The following is a 14912-nucleotide window of genomic DNA, read 5'->3' as shown; positions in this document are numbered from 1 at the left end:
ATGATTGGATGCCGGAATAAAGGAGAACACTGGCTCCATAAATGGTAACTTATTTTACACAAACAGGCTAATGATAAAAATAATGCAAATCTGATGGATTTTTAAGAGTTTCATTGACCAAACTGAGACAAAAGTGCATAACAGCTAGATGCTCATAGTTTTAATCAGTTCCCTTTGGAGTCAAGCAAAGATAGCACCTGAAATGGTAAGGGACGTTTATGCAAGGTCACCAAGATTTTTGGTGGTGCATTTGGGATATAAACCCATTTCCATAAGAATTCTTTCAGAAGTCAAATGTTTGCTTGTCAAAAAGAGCATGAACTTACTTCCAGGAAAAGTTCTTAAGAAAAAATAATTTGAGTAATGAAGAACACTGATGTAACAGTTACTTTAATTTAAGAACCCAGAAATAGAGGTAAAGAGTAAAGCAATTAATGGGTTAAGAGTCTGCATAAATTCCCCTGGAAGGGGGATATGGTCAGAGATGGCAATTTGAAAACAGTGAGTCACCAAAAGTAAAAGTTTAAATTACAAGCTGTTTTGGGGGTCTTCAAGAGAGGTTTTATAGATAGAACAACAACAGCAGCAAGGATAAGATACAACGCTGTCATGTAGACTGCAGCCTGAAAAGAAAGCATTGCAGAAAAGCCACATCATCCTGAATTTATATTTCCGTGCATTTGAACAGATTGGAGAGCAGTAAAGTTGTTTTAAGAGCGAGTGATTTAAGTCAGCCAGCTTGTGAATAATACGAGATATTTTTGCATTTACATTAACTTATGTCCATAAATAACGAACTTTAACAATGAACAAAATCCATAATCCTGATAATGCTAAGAAAACTGGAAAGATACCTTTACCTTGAAAAGACAGGATAAAGAAGACAGCATAGAAATTTAGGGAGATTGCAGTTTTGGAAAAATCATATTAACATTTATTAGCTGCTACAGCTTTGAAATGTGATGATTTAAAGAAAGAAGTAGACTGTTGATTTCTAAAAGGTAATGTGTTGGCTGAAAGAGAAGAGAATCTTGTTGAGACCTAAAGTGTTCTTTTAAGGATATATTTCAATGTCATTTCAAAAAATAAACGCATTTCCCATAACAAAACAGTGAGGTTAATGGAATCATGCAGGTGAAAGCTTTTTGGCCCGAAGGAGTTCCATCCTTTGGAACAAAGTTTTATTGTTGAACACACCATGACCCAGGCCTGTGAGTGCCAGCACAGTGGCTGTTTTTACAAGATCTGGTACAATATTCACAGTAGTTCTGGCCTTAGCACTAGCCAAGGATCATTCTTTTTGTATCTTCCTGATTGCTTCCTCTACAGAAATGGGATAATCCCTCCTCTTCTAAACTGGAAAGTAGTTTCTTCCCTCAGTAAAACTAGTTTCTTCTCCAGGTTGAACTTTTCCAACTCTTAGAGGTCTAAAATGAATGATAGGAAACATACTATATTTGCATCTATTTTTATTTAAGAGTTATCTAAGGAGATTTATCTAATTAAATAGGAATTTCCTAACAGATGCCAAAATAAACAATCAACAAGTTTTCTTTAAAGATCATATATATTATATAACAAGATCCACCTAAGAGTTAAAATATAAGTAGGTATACAATTCAACTATTTGAAGATAATTTTTCTTCTTACCACTGAAGCAATAAGCAGGTAGTAGTACAATTTGGGGAAAACAATATTTCTGGCTTTTGTTTATTTTAATTTGTGATATTCATGAGATCTTTTGTGAAGCCTTTGGGTATATAGTAAAATGAATGGGTTTTTAACTTTGTATCGACTCGTACTTTTGTAGGTTTTAAATTTTTCTTCTGGCTTTAATTTATGCTATCTCCTTTTACTTCTTCATTTAGAAATAATGTATTTTTCTCAGGATTGCAATCTCAGTGCAGTCCTCTACTTTTCTATTTGTTGGACGTTCTCTTAGACATCTACATTTTTATCTAGTTAGTACCTTTTTAGTTTTTTATACAATTGATAAGAACTCTTTAATCTTATGAATTCTTTATATTTTCTCTTTGGAGACAAGATTTATAGGGATTTCCTTGGGCTTAAACTAGAAAGAAAAACGAATTTGCATATGAAATGTTGAAGGCTTTGTTACAAAGTGGACTAACATTATATGTATGTTTGAAATAAACTGCTTCAACCGGAGCACCTAGCTGTTAACCTCCAGATTAATATCTATCATAAAATATGTGCGTGCTTCCAACACATGGCATTGCCTCCTATTACTGCATGTCCAGGAGAAATTGTTTTGTCTTGTAGCAAAAGACATTAGCTCTTTGCACATTTTTTTTTTTTTTTTTAATGACAGCTATCCAAAAATCAAGCGTTCCCTTGTATGTGAGGACAGAAAAGGACAATTTTTAGACAGGTCTAATATCCAGTTGTACCTTTCAGTCACTTAGAGAGAAGGCTTAGACCCCTGAAGCCCAAAGTCACAGGTTTTTTAGGATTATGGTGGTATATACCTCCAGTTTATAGAAAAAAAAATGCGTTGTAGAAAATCCAAGTTAAATTAGGACTCAAATCCAAGTTAAATCTAGAACTAAAGTTTTACTGCCCCAAATACTTGTAAACTCTAGGTTACTGCTCTGTTGTCCATTTCATCAGTTGCAGAATATTCAAGTTAGCCTTTCAGTGCTAACAAGAACATAAAAATGCATTATGTCTAAAAGCAGAACATGATTGCCAAGGCAGATCTGCGCATTACCTGAGAGTTTGGGGGGCCACCCAAGCGGCATCTACTTGTTTGCTACTGACCTTCAGTTAGACTTGCTCAAGAATTGTTACAATGTAGTAACATACACCCTTATGTACTCTTGAGTTTATTGAAAACACACAGCAAATGTGCACACACACACACATACACACCAGCACACACCTACTCTAGAGCCTAGAATTTTAAGAGTCAGAACTTTTTACTTGCTTCTGGATTAAGATGGACCCTGTATTTCCTCAGCATGCTAATTAGAAACTCTATAAACAATTCAAAACCAGCTTAAAATTCTGTTTTACAAAAAAAAATTGATGTTAAATATTATCCTCATAGAGTTCTACTCTGACTTTTCAAATTGTTTTTTTCTCCCTTCATGGGATAAACAGTTAGGGTTTCTTTTTCTTTGTTTTTGTATCTCTCATTGTAAAAAATTCTATCTTGAAAGCTGATTTATTATTTCTTCCTTAGCATGGATGACATGGAAACAAAGATGATATTTCATCAGTCTTGTTTTTATTTAAGTTGAAAGGTTATATATTTCTACTGTCTACTGCAATACTGCTAAATATTTTTATAGTGCTTGTAAATCTTATGACATTATTTTTTTAGTTTGTATTTAAGGCATTTACTCAAAAGGGACCATATGCCTCAGTTCATGTCACTCTATCATCAGTGTGTATGGTCACTCTATTTTCTAATACTTTTAAGATTGGTTTTGGCCCCAACGTTCCTCTGCCAGATTTATTTCCTTTATTTTCCCCTATGTAGCACCATTTGGGCCATTTAATATGTAATCTCCCAACTCACCTTTATAGTTATTTTAAACATATGTATATATTTGAAATACCGAATTGTTTTGTATTTTCTAATTTTTGCAAAAGTAGTATCGACTACAAATCACATCCTATTCTTTTATTTTCTACTTTCATCTCTACACTTCCAGTGTCGAAGGCTGGACACATCTGCCCACTTTAGTACTCTGGCAATTAAACAGAACCCTCTTCTGGCAGAAGCCTAGTCGAATTTGGGGAATGTGTACAAGGAAAGAGGGCAGTTGCAGGAAGCAATTGAGCATTACCGGCATGCATTACGTCTCAAACCAGATTTCATCGATGGTTATATTAACCTGGAAGCTGCTTTGGTAGCAGCAGGTGACATGGAAGGGGCAGTATAAGCTTACGTCTCTGCTGTTCAGTACAATCCTGATTTGTACTGTGTTCGCAGTGACCTGGGGAACCTGCTCAAAGCCCTGGGTCGCTTGGAAGGAGCCAAGGCATGTTATTTGAAAGCAATGGGGACGCAACCGAACTTTGCAGTAGCTTGGAGTAATCTTGGCTGTGTTTTCAATGCACAAGGGGAGATTTGGCTTGCAATTCATCACTTTGAAAAGGCTGTCACCCTTGACCCCAATTTTCTGGATGCTTATATCAATTTAGGAAATATCTTGAAAGAGGCACGGATTTTTGACAGAGCTGTGGCAGCTTACCTTTGTGCCCTAAGCTTGAGTCCAAATCATGCAGTGGTACGTGCCAACCTGGCTTGTGTACACTGCGAGCAAGGCCTGATAGATCTGGCAATAGACACCTATTGGTGAGCTATTAGATTGCAACCACATTTCCGTGATGCTTACTGCAACCTAGCCAACGCTCTGGAAGAGAAGGGCCGTGTTGCCAAAGCAGAAGATTGTTATAATACAGCTCTGCGGCTGTGCCCCACCCATGCAGACTCTCTAGCCAATATCAAAGGAGACCAGGGAAACATGGAAGAGGCAGTTCGCTTGTATTGTAAAGCATTAGAAGTCTTCCCAGAGTTTGCTGTTGCCCATTCAAATTTAGCAAGTGTATTGGAGCAGCAGGGAAAACTGCAGGAAGCTCCGATGCATTATAAGGAGGCTGTTCGAATCAGTCCTACCTCGGCTGACGCCTACTGTAATATGGGAAACACTCTAAAGGAGATGCAGGATGTTCAGGGAGCCTTGCAGTGTTATACTCCTGCCATTCAGATTAACCCTGCATTTGCAGATGCCCACAGCAATCTGGCTTCCATTCACAAGGATTCAGGGAATATTCCAGAAGCAATTGCTTCTTATCGCACTGCTCTGAAGCTTGAACCTGACTTTCCTGACGGTTATTGTGATTTGGCTCATTGCCTGCAGATTGTCTGTGATTGGACAGACTATGATGAGCGAATGAAGAAGTTGGTCAGCATTGTGGCTGACCAGTTGGAGAAGAATAGGTTGCCTTCTGTGCAGCCTCATCATAGTATGCTCTATCCTCTTTCTCATGGCTTCAGGAAGGCTATTGCTGAGATCCTTGGGAACCTCTCCTTGGATGAGATCAGTGTCCTTCGTAAACCACCGTATGAACATCCAAAAGACTTGAAGCTCAGTGATGGTCGACTGCGTGTAGGATACGTGAGTTCTGACTTTGGGAATCATCCTACTTCTCATCTTATGCAGTCTATTCCAGGCACGCACAATCCTGATAAATTTGAGGTATTCTATTATGCCCTGAGCCCAGATGACGGCAGAAACTTCCGAGCGAAGGTGATGGCAGAAGCCCATCATTTCACTGATCTTTCTCAGATTCCATGCAATGGGAAAGCAGCTGATCGCATCCATCAAGATGGTATACACATCCTTGTAAATATGAATGGTTATACCAGGGGTGCTCGAAATGAACTCTTTGCTCTCAGGCCAGCTCCTATTCAGGCAATGTGGCTGGGCTACCCTGGAACAAGTGGCGTGCTTTTCATGGATTACATCATCACTGATCAGGAAACTTCACCTGCTGAAGTTGCTGAGCAGTATTCTGAGAAACTGGCTTATATGCCCCATACTTTCTTTATTGGTGATCATGCCAATATGTTCCCTCACCTGAAGAAGAAAGCAGTCATCGATTTTAAGTCCAATGGGCACATTTATGACAATCGGATTGTGCTGAATGGCATCGACCTCAAAGCATTTCTTGATAGTCTCCCAGATGTGCAAATTGTCAAGATGAAATGTCCTGAGGGAGGAGACACCGCAGACAGCAGTAATACAGCTCTTAATATGCCTGTCATTCCTATGAATACTATTGCAGAGGCAGTTATTGAAATGATTAACAGAGGACAAATTCAGATAACAATTAATGGATTCAGTCTTAGCAATGGACTGGCAACTACCCAGATCAACATTAAGGCTGCCACTGGAGAGGAGGTTCCCCGTACCATTATTGTAACCACACGCTCTCAGTACGGGTTACCGGAAGATGCCATTGTGTACTGTAACTTCAATCAGTTATATAAAATTGACCCATCTACTTTGCAGATGTGGGCAAATATTCTGAAGCGTGTTCCCAATAGTGTACTGTGGCTGTTGCGTTTTCCAGCAGTAGGAGAACCTAATATTCAACAGTACGCACAAAATATGGGCCTTCCCCAGAACCGTATCATTTTTTCACCTGTTGCTCCTAAAGAGGAACATGTTCGGCGAGGCCAGCTGGCTGATGTCTGCTTGGACACTCCACTCTGTAATGGACACACCACAGGGATGGATGTCCTTTGGTCAGGGACACCCATGGTGACTATGCCAGGAGAGACTCTTGCTTCCCGAGTTGCAGCTTCCCAGCTCACTTGTTTAGGCTGTCTTGAGCTTATTGCTAAAAATAGTCAAGAATATGAAGACATAGCTGTGAAACTGGGAACTGATCTAGAATACCTGAAGAAAATTCGTGGCAAAGTCTGGAAGCAGAGAACATCTAGCCCTCTGTTCAACACCAGACAATACACAATGGACCTAGAGCGGCTCTATCTACAGATGTGGGAGCATTACGCAGCTGGCAACAAACCTGATCACATGATTAAGCCTGTTGAAGTCACTGAGTCGGCCTAAATAATGACTGTGTGCACAGGAGAATTACCCTGTACCTGAGCCTCAACCTTCCGGGGGAAAGGCAACTACTTTCTCCTTATCTGTACAATACCATGTTGCAGATGGGTGACAGACAATGATAAGATAGCACAGCCAGACTTGCTTCCTGCATGATCATGATCACGATAGGGAGAGACACAAGAGATGGGAAACTGCTGCTCCACAAGGAGTCTCCATAGAATTTTGCAGCATCCAGGTGTCTGGAAGGTCTGGAAGGTAAGTCTGGAAGGTCTGATCTCCCTTGGTCTTCCATGGGATGGATGGTTAGTGTGGAAGGGAGATAGAGATTGCCCAGCCGTTTTGTGATTATCATGGATTGATTGAGTCTTCTGGATTAATATTTTTCTTTATATTTTGGGTATTGGAGCTTTTAAAAATGTTTGGTTTCAGGTATTTTTATTCATGTGAAGTGTATATGATTCTCTTGAGATAAGGTTTTAAGCTAAAATATTCCTTGTTTTAGTTTCTGAACTCTACAGATAAATGGGGACTTTGCTGCTGTAGTCTTTTTATAGGTTTTATAAACCACTTGAGCCTACATCAGTCATTTTAGTTTGTGACATAATGTTTGGAACTATCAGTGCTTTGTTGGTTTATAGATGATGGCTTAAATTCTTTTCCTGGTCCGCTTCCTTCTTCCCTTTCCCCCACTTTAAAAATTCTCCTGTAACTTGGCTAACAAAACACCAAGTCTGATTCAAAACCTCCCGGAGTGTTTCTCTTAGCTCGAAGGGACTGTCCCTACTTGTTCCCCTCCTTGTTCCATTCCATGGGAGATAAATCACCAGGGCCCAGAAATCAGAAAGAATGTAAAATGAGACAAGCAAAGCTGTCTCCCCCCTGCACATGCAGGTTATTTTTGATGCTTCTGGGTTTATGGGTTTTCTCCCAGGGAAGTTAACCTTGAGCCGAGACAGTCTGTAGATAATGTAAACCACCATCTGGCAACCTTCCTTTTTCTAGTCTATATAATCTGCAACTGTAGCAGGAAGGTGTGAGTCTTCCTTTGGTTCCAGAGTGAAATGCGAGTTGGAGTTGGAGTTGGAAAAGAGGCCCACAACCAAGTGTTAGAGAAGGAAATGTGAAGTCATTAGTGAAAAACCAGGTTGAAGTTAAGGTGAAGAGGCATGAGGAAATGGTCAACTGTTACAGTATTACAAAGATCATCAAGAAGCATATCCATGAATGTGGTTTGTATTGCAATCTGCTGAAAAAGAGACAAGTATCCTGGCCTGGCCTTCATGGAGATTATATTTTATTGATTCTGATAATAGATTATTGTTGAAAAGGGCCTCCTATAAATTATAACCATGCAAAGGCAGCAAGATAATTTTTTTTCTTTATGTATGTGTTTCTCATTCCTCCTCACTTCTCTCTTAGGGGAAGAGAAAATCACACACAAAAAAATGTCAAGTCTCAGCTATTCCTTTTCAAAATAATTTTTTTCCAAATTCCAGTGGAGGCAATAGGTTAACTGTTAAGATTTGTAAGGCTCAAAAAGCTAGATTTTTTACAAAGTGTACCCAAATTTTATTCTATAGCTAATAGCTTTGGAAAGAATGTGTCATGATGCAAAGTTGGAAAAAGCTGGTTTTTCTTCCGTGAATGACTTCAGTGTGTTGGGAGAAGAGGCAGAGAAGAAATCAAAGTAATTAAACATGGGGTGAGTTTTCCTGATAGGGGACTCTAGTGCTTTAAAATAGACTAGATAACCCTAGGGATAAGCTGAGGGTAGAACAGACCAATGCCTCATTTCCAATCTGGTACCCTGGAAGAAAACAGTGTATTTCCTTTGAAGTCTTGAGAGGTTTCTCTTCTGCTTTGTTTTGGTTTTGGTTCATTTTGTAATCAACCTTATTAAGGTATCATTTACATACAATAAAATGCAGACATTTTTAGTCAATAGTTCAGTGACTTTTAATTAATGTATACATTTGTATAACTACCACCCCCATAAAGATAGATAACAATTCTAAAACCCTAGAAAGTTTCCTCCTAGGCTTTTGCAAAAGTATCCCCATCTCCCACCCCAAGGCAACCACGGATCTGTTTTTTATCTTTAGAGATGACTTTTGCCCAGTTTCGAATTTCATGTAAGTTGAATAATACAGTAGGTGCCCTTTTGATCTGGCTTCACTTGCTCAGCATATAGTTTTTGAGATTCATTCATGTTGGGATGTTTTAAACCAGGACTTTAGCCTGGGTGGCTGATGTTGTCTGAAGGCACTTATAGGTACATCTGAGTCTCTGGCATTGTCAGTGTCTGTTCTTGGCTCCGTATTTTCAACTTTACTAAGCAGCACAAGGTTGAAGTAAGGAAGATCATTGTCAGTATAATGGAGGTGAAGTGGGTTCTGTTATATAATATTCTCAGCAAAAATTGACCTGCTTGGAATCATTGTGTTGATAATTGACAAGAATACTCTTCTTCCAAAAACCTTGGTACTATAAAACTTCTAAAGGACGCTGTCCTAGGACTCTTTTAGTTTTCATTTTTTGGGAAACATTTCTGGAAAATTCAAATGTTCACAACCTGAAAGAAGCAATTATTCACCTGAAGGCTGACTCTGCTAAAGTTGAGTTGTCCGACCTTTACATGCTGATAGAAGCCAAATAGCCTTGCAAAACAATGCTCTCTTATTGGATATAAGCATATAGATTGTTTAAGATGGACGTGTATATGCAGTAAAGTGAAAAAACAGAGAATCTTTGGGTTTCCCTTGCTGGGTTTTTTTTATTTTTTCATTTAACTTTCTATAGCGTATGCTAATAATTCAGGGTAACCTCAGGTTAGTTTTAGTTCCACTCTTTACATAAATGTTGAAGTACTCCATACCCACCGTTTTCCTACCTTCCTTCTTTTCTTCCATCTTTCCTTTCTCACTTCTTATAATCCATTATACTTAATCCTGCATTTGCTGAGGTGGCACTTAGTGTAGGAAAATACTGTGAAATTTTGCTGTTCAGAATGCATGTTGACCAAATTCTATATTGAGAAAAGGTCTGAATTTACCCAGAGTAACCCTTTCTCAGCGTCTTTGAATAAAGGCCATAGAAAGTGGGCTCTATATAGTATCCTGACAGGTATGTAGAATTCATAGCAATTGCCCTCAAAGAGCTTACCTATCGTAGATGCATATGAATGCATTTAATGATTGCTTTATTGGCAGCAGTGCCATCATACATGGTCTGTTTGGTTTTATATCATTCTCATTACCTGCTGATTACCACTGTATACATTGCAAATGGAATGGTTTCTATGGCTTGTGAACTTAACGGCCAAATAATATGTAATTTATTGCACACTTTAGTGTAGAAGATGGAGACTCCATAACTTTTCGTGTGTGCTTTGCCCCTTTGGAATGTATTACCCTGAGATCAGGCAAAGTAATAAATTTATTTCAAATGTGCGTGATAGCTAAACATCAGTTAGGAATGGTGGGCAATATTTCTTCTTCCAGCAACATAACAGTGTTTAAAGACTAAGCCATTGAACGTGGAGTTACTGAACATGGGACTCAGTTCACTGGGATCCCTTCTTAGAAAAATAAAGCAAAACTTGAATTGGATTTGTGTGTCTTATTCAAGTAGTAACTTATCAGCTACATCTTGAACTTAATTTGTCACAAACATTTGGTATTTTATTAACTCTCTTCCCCTTCTTCCCCCGACTCTCACGAGAATGGATCATGAGTATCTTAAAACATACTAAGTCGTCTTCCATCCCTGTTACTCTAACTACAAGAGCACACTTTCCTTATCCAATGCAACTTACTGTCTTTTAGAGTAGCTGTGCTTTTAATTCTGTACAAAATTACAACCAGCAAAGAGAAACATTTTCAAGGAGCCACCACATTGTAGAGCTTTAGAAAGAAGACTTTAGAATTAAGGGCAAATATATCAATTTATAGCTAAAGCACCTGAGGCCTAAAGTAGGCAGGTTACCATCGAGGTCAGGGAAAGGGGTGGAAGATCAGGTTTCAAGCTGAGGAAGAGTCTAGAGGGACTCAATCTGAGCAGGTCAAAAACTGAAATGAGACGACGAATGTTCTGGGAAGGCTGGCATGTGGCCTCAAGTGTGGGATTCAGACACGGAGTGGGCCCGGGGGGAACTGAGCTTCTGCAGTAGGCAGAGAAGTCCACCTCCTCTCCGGAAAGTGCCGCTGACATCAGGGAGTTGAGGGGAAAGAGCAATGAGTTCCAGTCCACCTGAGAAAGCAGGCCAGTCTGATTAACTCTGAATTTAGGCTTATTTCAGATACTTCTTGAGAAAGAACTTGGACAAGAGCAAGTCCCACGCAGCCTCTTTTAAATCCATGCCCAGTATTTTCTGGTGGAGTTGCTTAAACCCTCCAAGTGACTCCAGCATTTTAATTTCACTCTGTAAATAATTCCGACAGTTCTATGATTGATTATTTAATGGGCAAATAAGTAGGGTCACAAAAGAGTGTGAATGTATTTTACAGAATGAGGATGGGCGGGGTGGAGCAGTCTGGAATAGGACACCAATAAAAAGGGATCTTGGTAAAGAAGAACGTCTATTAGAAATGGAGAGGAATTCGCAAGGAAATTAGTGCCTGACTCCACGCCCTTCTCTCTGCATGTTTAAAAGCTAGTTTCTAATTTTATTTTCATAGGAGATGTCTCTGTGATGAATTGTCTTTTACCTCCACACTAGTTATCACATGGACATATTGTGAAGTTTGTGTGAGAGAAAGCAAGTATTAGAATTTCTCTTGCAAGCAGCCATAAGCACTGCCTGGAACAGTCTAGGATAGAAGGAGAAGGAAAGGAAGGTGGAAACAAAGGAGAAAGACAGCTGATGATGCTGGAGTCTCTCGCTGGGATTTGTGGTATCTCATTTTGAAACTAAGTACAGAAAGTCAGAACTTGACTGATTGTTTCTTGATCACGGTTTGTTTTCATTTTTGCTTTTTTCGTGCTCTCTCATCAGTTATTCCAGCCAGTGCCATGTCATTTTCAGTTTCAGTAAGTAAGCATGCCTGTCTTGTTTCCATTTGCATTATTCATGCAAACGTTGATTGAACTGATGACCCCGAGTTATCACGGAAACATTAAATACACCAGTGGATACATTTCTTAATTTTAGAAAAAAATTACCGAGTGAAGGTTAAAACAACTCCTCTTCATTTTGTCATTTTAAAAATACTTCTCCTAACATGCAATACCTCATTGCCTAACAATGCCAGATAAATGAAGAATTCCTATGTATTCCTGAATGCAGGCTAGTCTGTATATTTTTTGGCAGGTATGACCGTTACCGAGGGTAACGGCCTGGTTTGCTGGCCATGCCCTGTCTCCTAGAAAGTTGTACTTTCTGTTTTCTTTCAGTTGGTCCATTGGATATCAGAGGTGAATTTATAAAACTATACTTCCCTTTACACTTACTTTGTTTTGTTTTGTTTCCCTTGAAGACTAGTTGATTGACAATGTTGTGTTTCAGGTGTACAGCTAAGTGATTCAGATATATATATATTTCTTTTTCAGATCCTTTTCCTTTATAGGTTATTACAAGGTATTGAATATAGTTGCCTGTGCTATACAGCAGGACCTCGTAGTTTATCTACTTTATATATAGTATACCCTTACTTTCTGTGATCCGCGCTGGTCAGACCACATAATTATTTTCACTTCTGATATAATTTTTTCCGGTCCAACCTCAAATCTTTGATAAGAAGATATTTTAAAATAAGTTTAGCATGTGTGTGCTCTAAATCCAACAGTAGTTATTAGAGATATGATTTTGCACTAGGTATTCCTCCCTTTTTTGTTCTTGGCCAACCAATTGAAAATTAGTTTTTATTTTCTGGTTGATTTGCTAGATGTTTATGACTATAATAAAAGTCTTAAATTTTGTCTCATATCTTAAAACACAATCTGAATTAGCAATGGATATTGTGCCATACATAGGGGCTGTGATATAAATATAGTTTCTAACTTCAAAAACATATAACCTAGAAGGGAACACAGACACATATGCAGCAATTATGGTAACTGCATTTGTTTACTAAGTGAAATAGTACTGAGATGGATAAAGTGCTAGCGAGCCTTGAACAGGCAAATCAGCTGCAAAAATAGATGCGCAGTTCTTTAAAAATCTTTTTAACATTTTTCCAGGTACATGTAGAATATAACTTAGCATAAAAACGGTATGGGTTTGAGGATATGGGGAGGGGGAAGGTTAAGCTGTGACAAAGAGAGTGGCATGGACATATATACACTACCAAACGTAAAATAGATAGCTAGTGGGAAGCAGCCACTTAGCACAGGGAGATCAGTTCGGTGCTTTGTGACCACCTGGATGGGTGGGATAGGGAGGGTGGGAGGGAGACAAAAGAGGGAGGGGTTATGGGGATGTATGTATATGTATAGGTGATTCACTTTGTTATAAGGCAGAAACTAACACACCATTGTAAAGCAATTATACTCCAATAAAGACGTTAAAAATAAATAAATAAGTAAAAGAAGACTGACTCATCCAATTAAAAAAAAAAAAGAAATTCTCTCATCCTGGATTCAAGAGAAGGGATGAAGTAAAAGGATGAGGAAGAACAAGAAGAGGAAATGTGAGCGTGGAGAGGGTAGGAGGAAGAGCAGAAGGCAAATAAGTGTATGTGCTTCTCTTGCCATCCCTGACTTTTTTTTTTTTTTTTTTTTTTGGCGCTTCAGGAAAACCCAAAAGCCAGAGAAGAGCACAGAGGTGCTCACCACTGCATGTGAACAAAAAGGTGGAGAGAAGAGAATGGTGGTAATCTGCGCAGGCAACTGGAGGATGACCTGAGTGCATCTCGCCAGGGAACAGTCCCCGTTCCATAGAATCCCTGAAGATGCCAGGCTCTTATGTTTAGATGGGGGGCCGAAGGTGTCTGTGGGGTCATCACGTACATCACTCCTGGAGGTGTTGTTCACATTGTGTTCTTTGTAAAGAGTGTCCCTGGTGAGGTTCAACATCTCCCTCTGCAGGACCCAGCCTTGCCCTCCCAACCCGCCAAGGTCAGCAGACAACATCCCCAGTTAATCCCCAGGTGTGGTGAGATATCTGGAGTGGCCCTGGTACCCCCCAGTTCAGGCGTCCTGGGGAAAGGGTGAGGAGGACAGAGGAACCGGGGCTTCTTCTCATGCAAGCAGACAGCTCACCTGGCCCAGCGCTGCTGCATCCCTGTGGGCACACAGTAGCCCTGTCATCCGGTAGGGGACACTGCAGGATCCACACCTGGCTGGGATTTGCCCAACCCCTGGGGACCCCTCAGCCTCTGTGGAGCCCCACTGAAGGGCCTGGGTCACCTCATGGCACCATTTCTCAACCTGAGGTTCTATAGATTTTTCATAGATGTGTAAAAATTGAATACAACACACACACAAAATGAAGGCAATTCAAAGCAATGCTAATTTAGGATGAGTTAAAGGGCCAGGATTCCAAATTAATTATGACCTTAAAATTAGATAACAAATACATCTGGTTTTATTACATGCTGAAAAGCAGTGTCTTCTACAAACTTTTCATGTTGGGATACAGCAAAGCTATAGAATTTATGATTCTGTGACCACAGCATCAGGATATTTTTAAATGAAAAAGCACAGGCAAGTTTGGCTGGGGTGTTAAAGAAAGAAAAACGATTATTAGGGGAAAAGGGAACATTGCGGTTCTCTGCCCACTTCCACTGTGCTGGTCTCATGATGGGCCGTGTTGCGTGTGGGCTGGAGGGACAGGGTCACTACTCCCACCTGTGTCATCAGACCTCCCACTCCTCACAGCGCCCAGGTGGGAGGGACCCACACTTTTCAACCTGGAGCCCCAGTGCCTCCCCTTTCCTCTGCATCACTTTCACTGTTCAGGGGACCAGTCGCTCGAACGCCGCCCGGCCAAATGCCCAGGTTAAATCGCCCCTGTAGGACAGGTCTCTCTGCTACCAGAACACACTTGGCAAAGAGCAGCAAACAGGCCCCAGTGCCCTGGGGATGTGAGCCCTGGGGATGTCAGGGCCCAAAGTCACTTGCAGGGTCTGAGTAGCCCCCTGGGTCCCACACACCGACCCCAGGGAGCCCACCTCCCCACTGACTCCAGTCCCTGCCTTTGTGTGGCAGGTTCTCGTCTGACTCCTGTGAAGACTGTGACCTGGAGGCCTCAGCCTGAGACTCAGAGGGGATGGAGCTTGTGCAGCGTCTGGCAGCTTAAATGAGACACGAGGCCAAGGAAGGAGGGCCACCTCTCTGCTCCGCCTCCGCTCCTGAGTCAGGTAG

The 14912-nt window shown here is 40.3% G+C and overlaps 2 pseudogenes; both read left to right on the top strand.

Annotated features, from left to right (window-relative positions):
- LOC149749818 (UDP-N-acetylglucosamine--peptide N-acetylglucosaminyltransferase 110 kDa subunit pseudogene) overlaps positions 1-14912 on the top strand; it is a 268591-nt pseudogene that overhangs the window by 113935 nt on the left and 139744 nt on the right.
- Positions 1129-14912, top strand: part of LOC149749822 (UDP-N-acetylglucosamine--peptide N-acetylglucosaminyltransferase 110 kDa subunit pseudogene) — a 17886-nt pseudogene continuing 4102 nt past the window's right edge.

This window comes from Delphinapterus leucas, chromosome 3 (assembly GCF_059928025.1).
Source record: "Delphinapterus leucas isolate spDelLeu-1000000601 "Yukka" chromosome 3, BTC_Dleu_Yukka2, whole genome shotgun sequence".
Taxonomy (NCBI): domain Eukaryota; kingdom Metazoa; phylum Chordata; class Mammalia; order Artiodactyla; family Monodontidae; genus Delphinapterus; species Delphinapterus leucas.
This window is presented reverse-complemented; position numbering and strand designations above follow the sequence as displayed.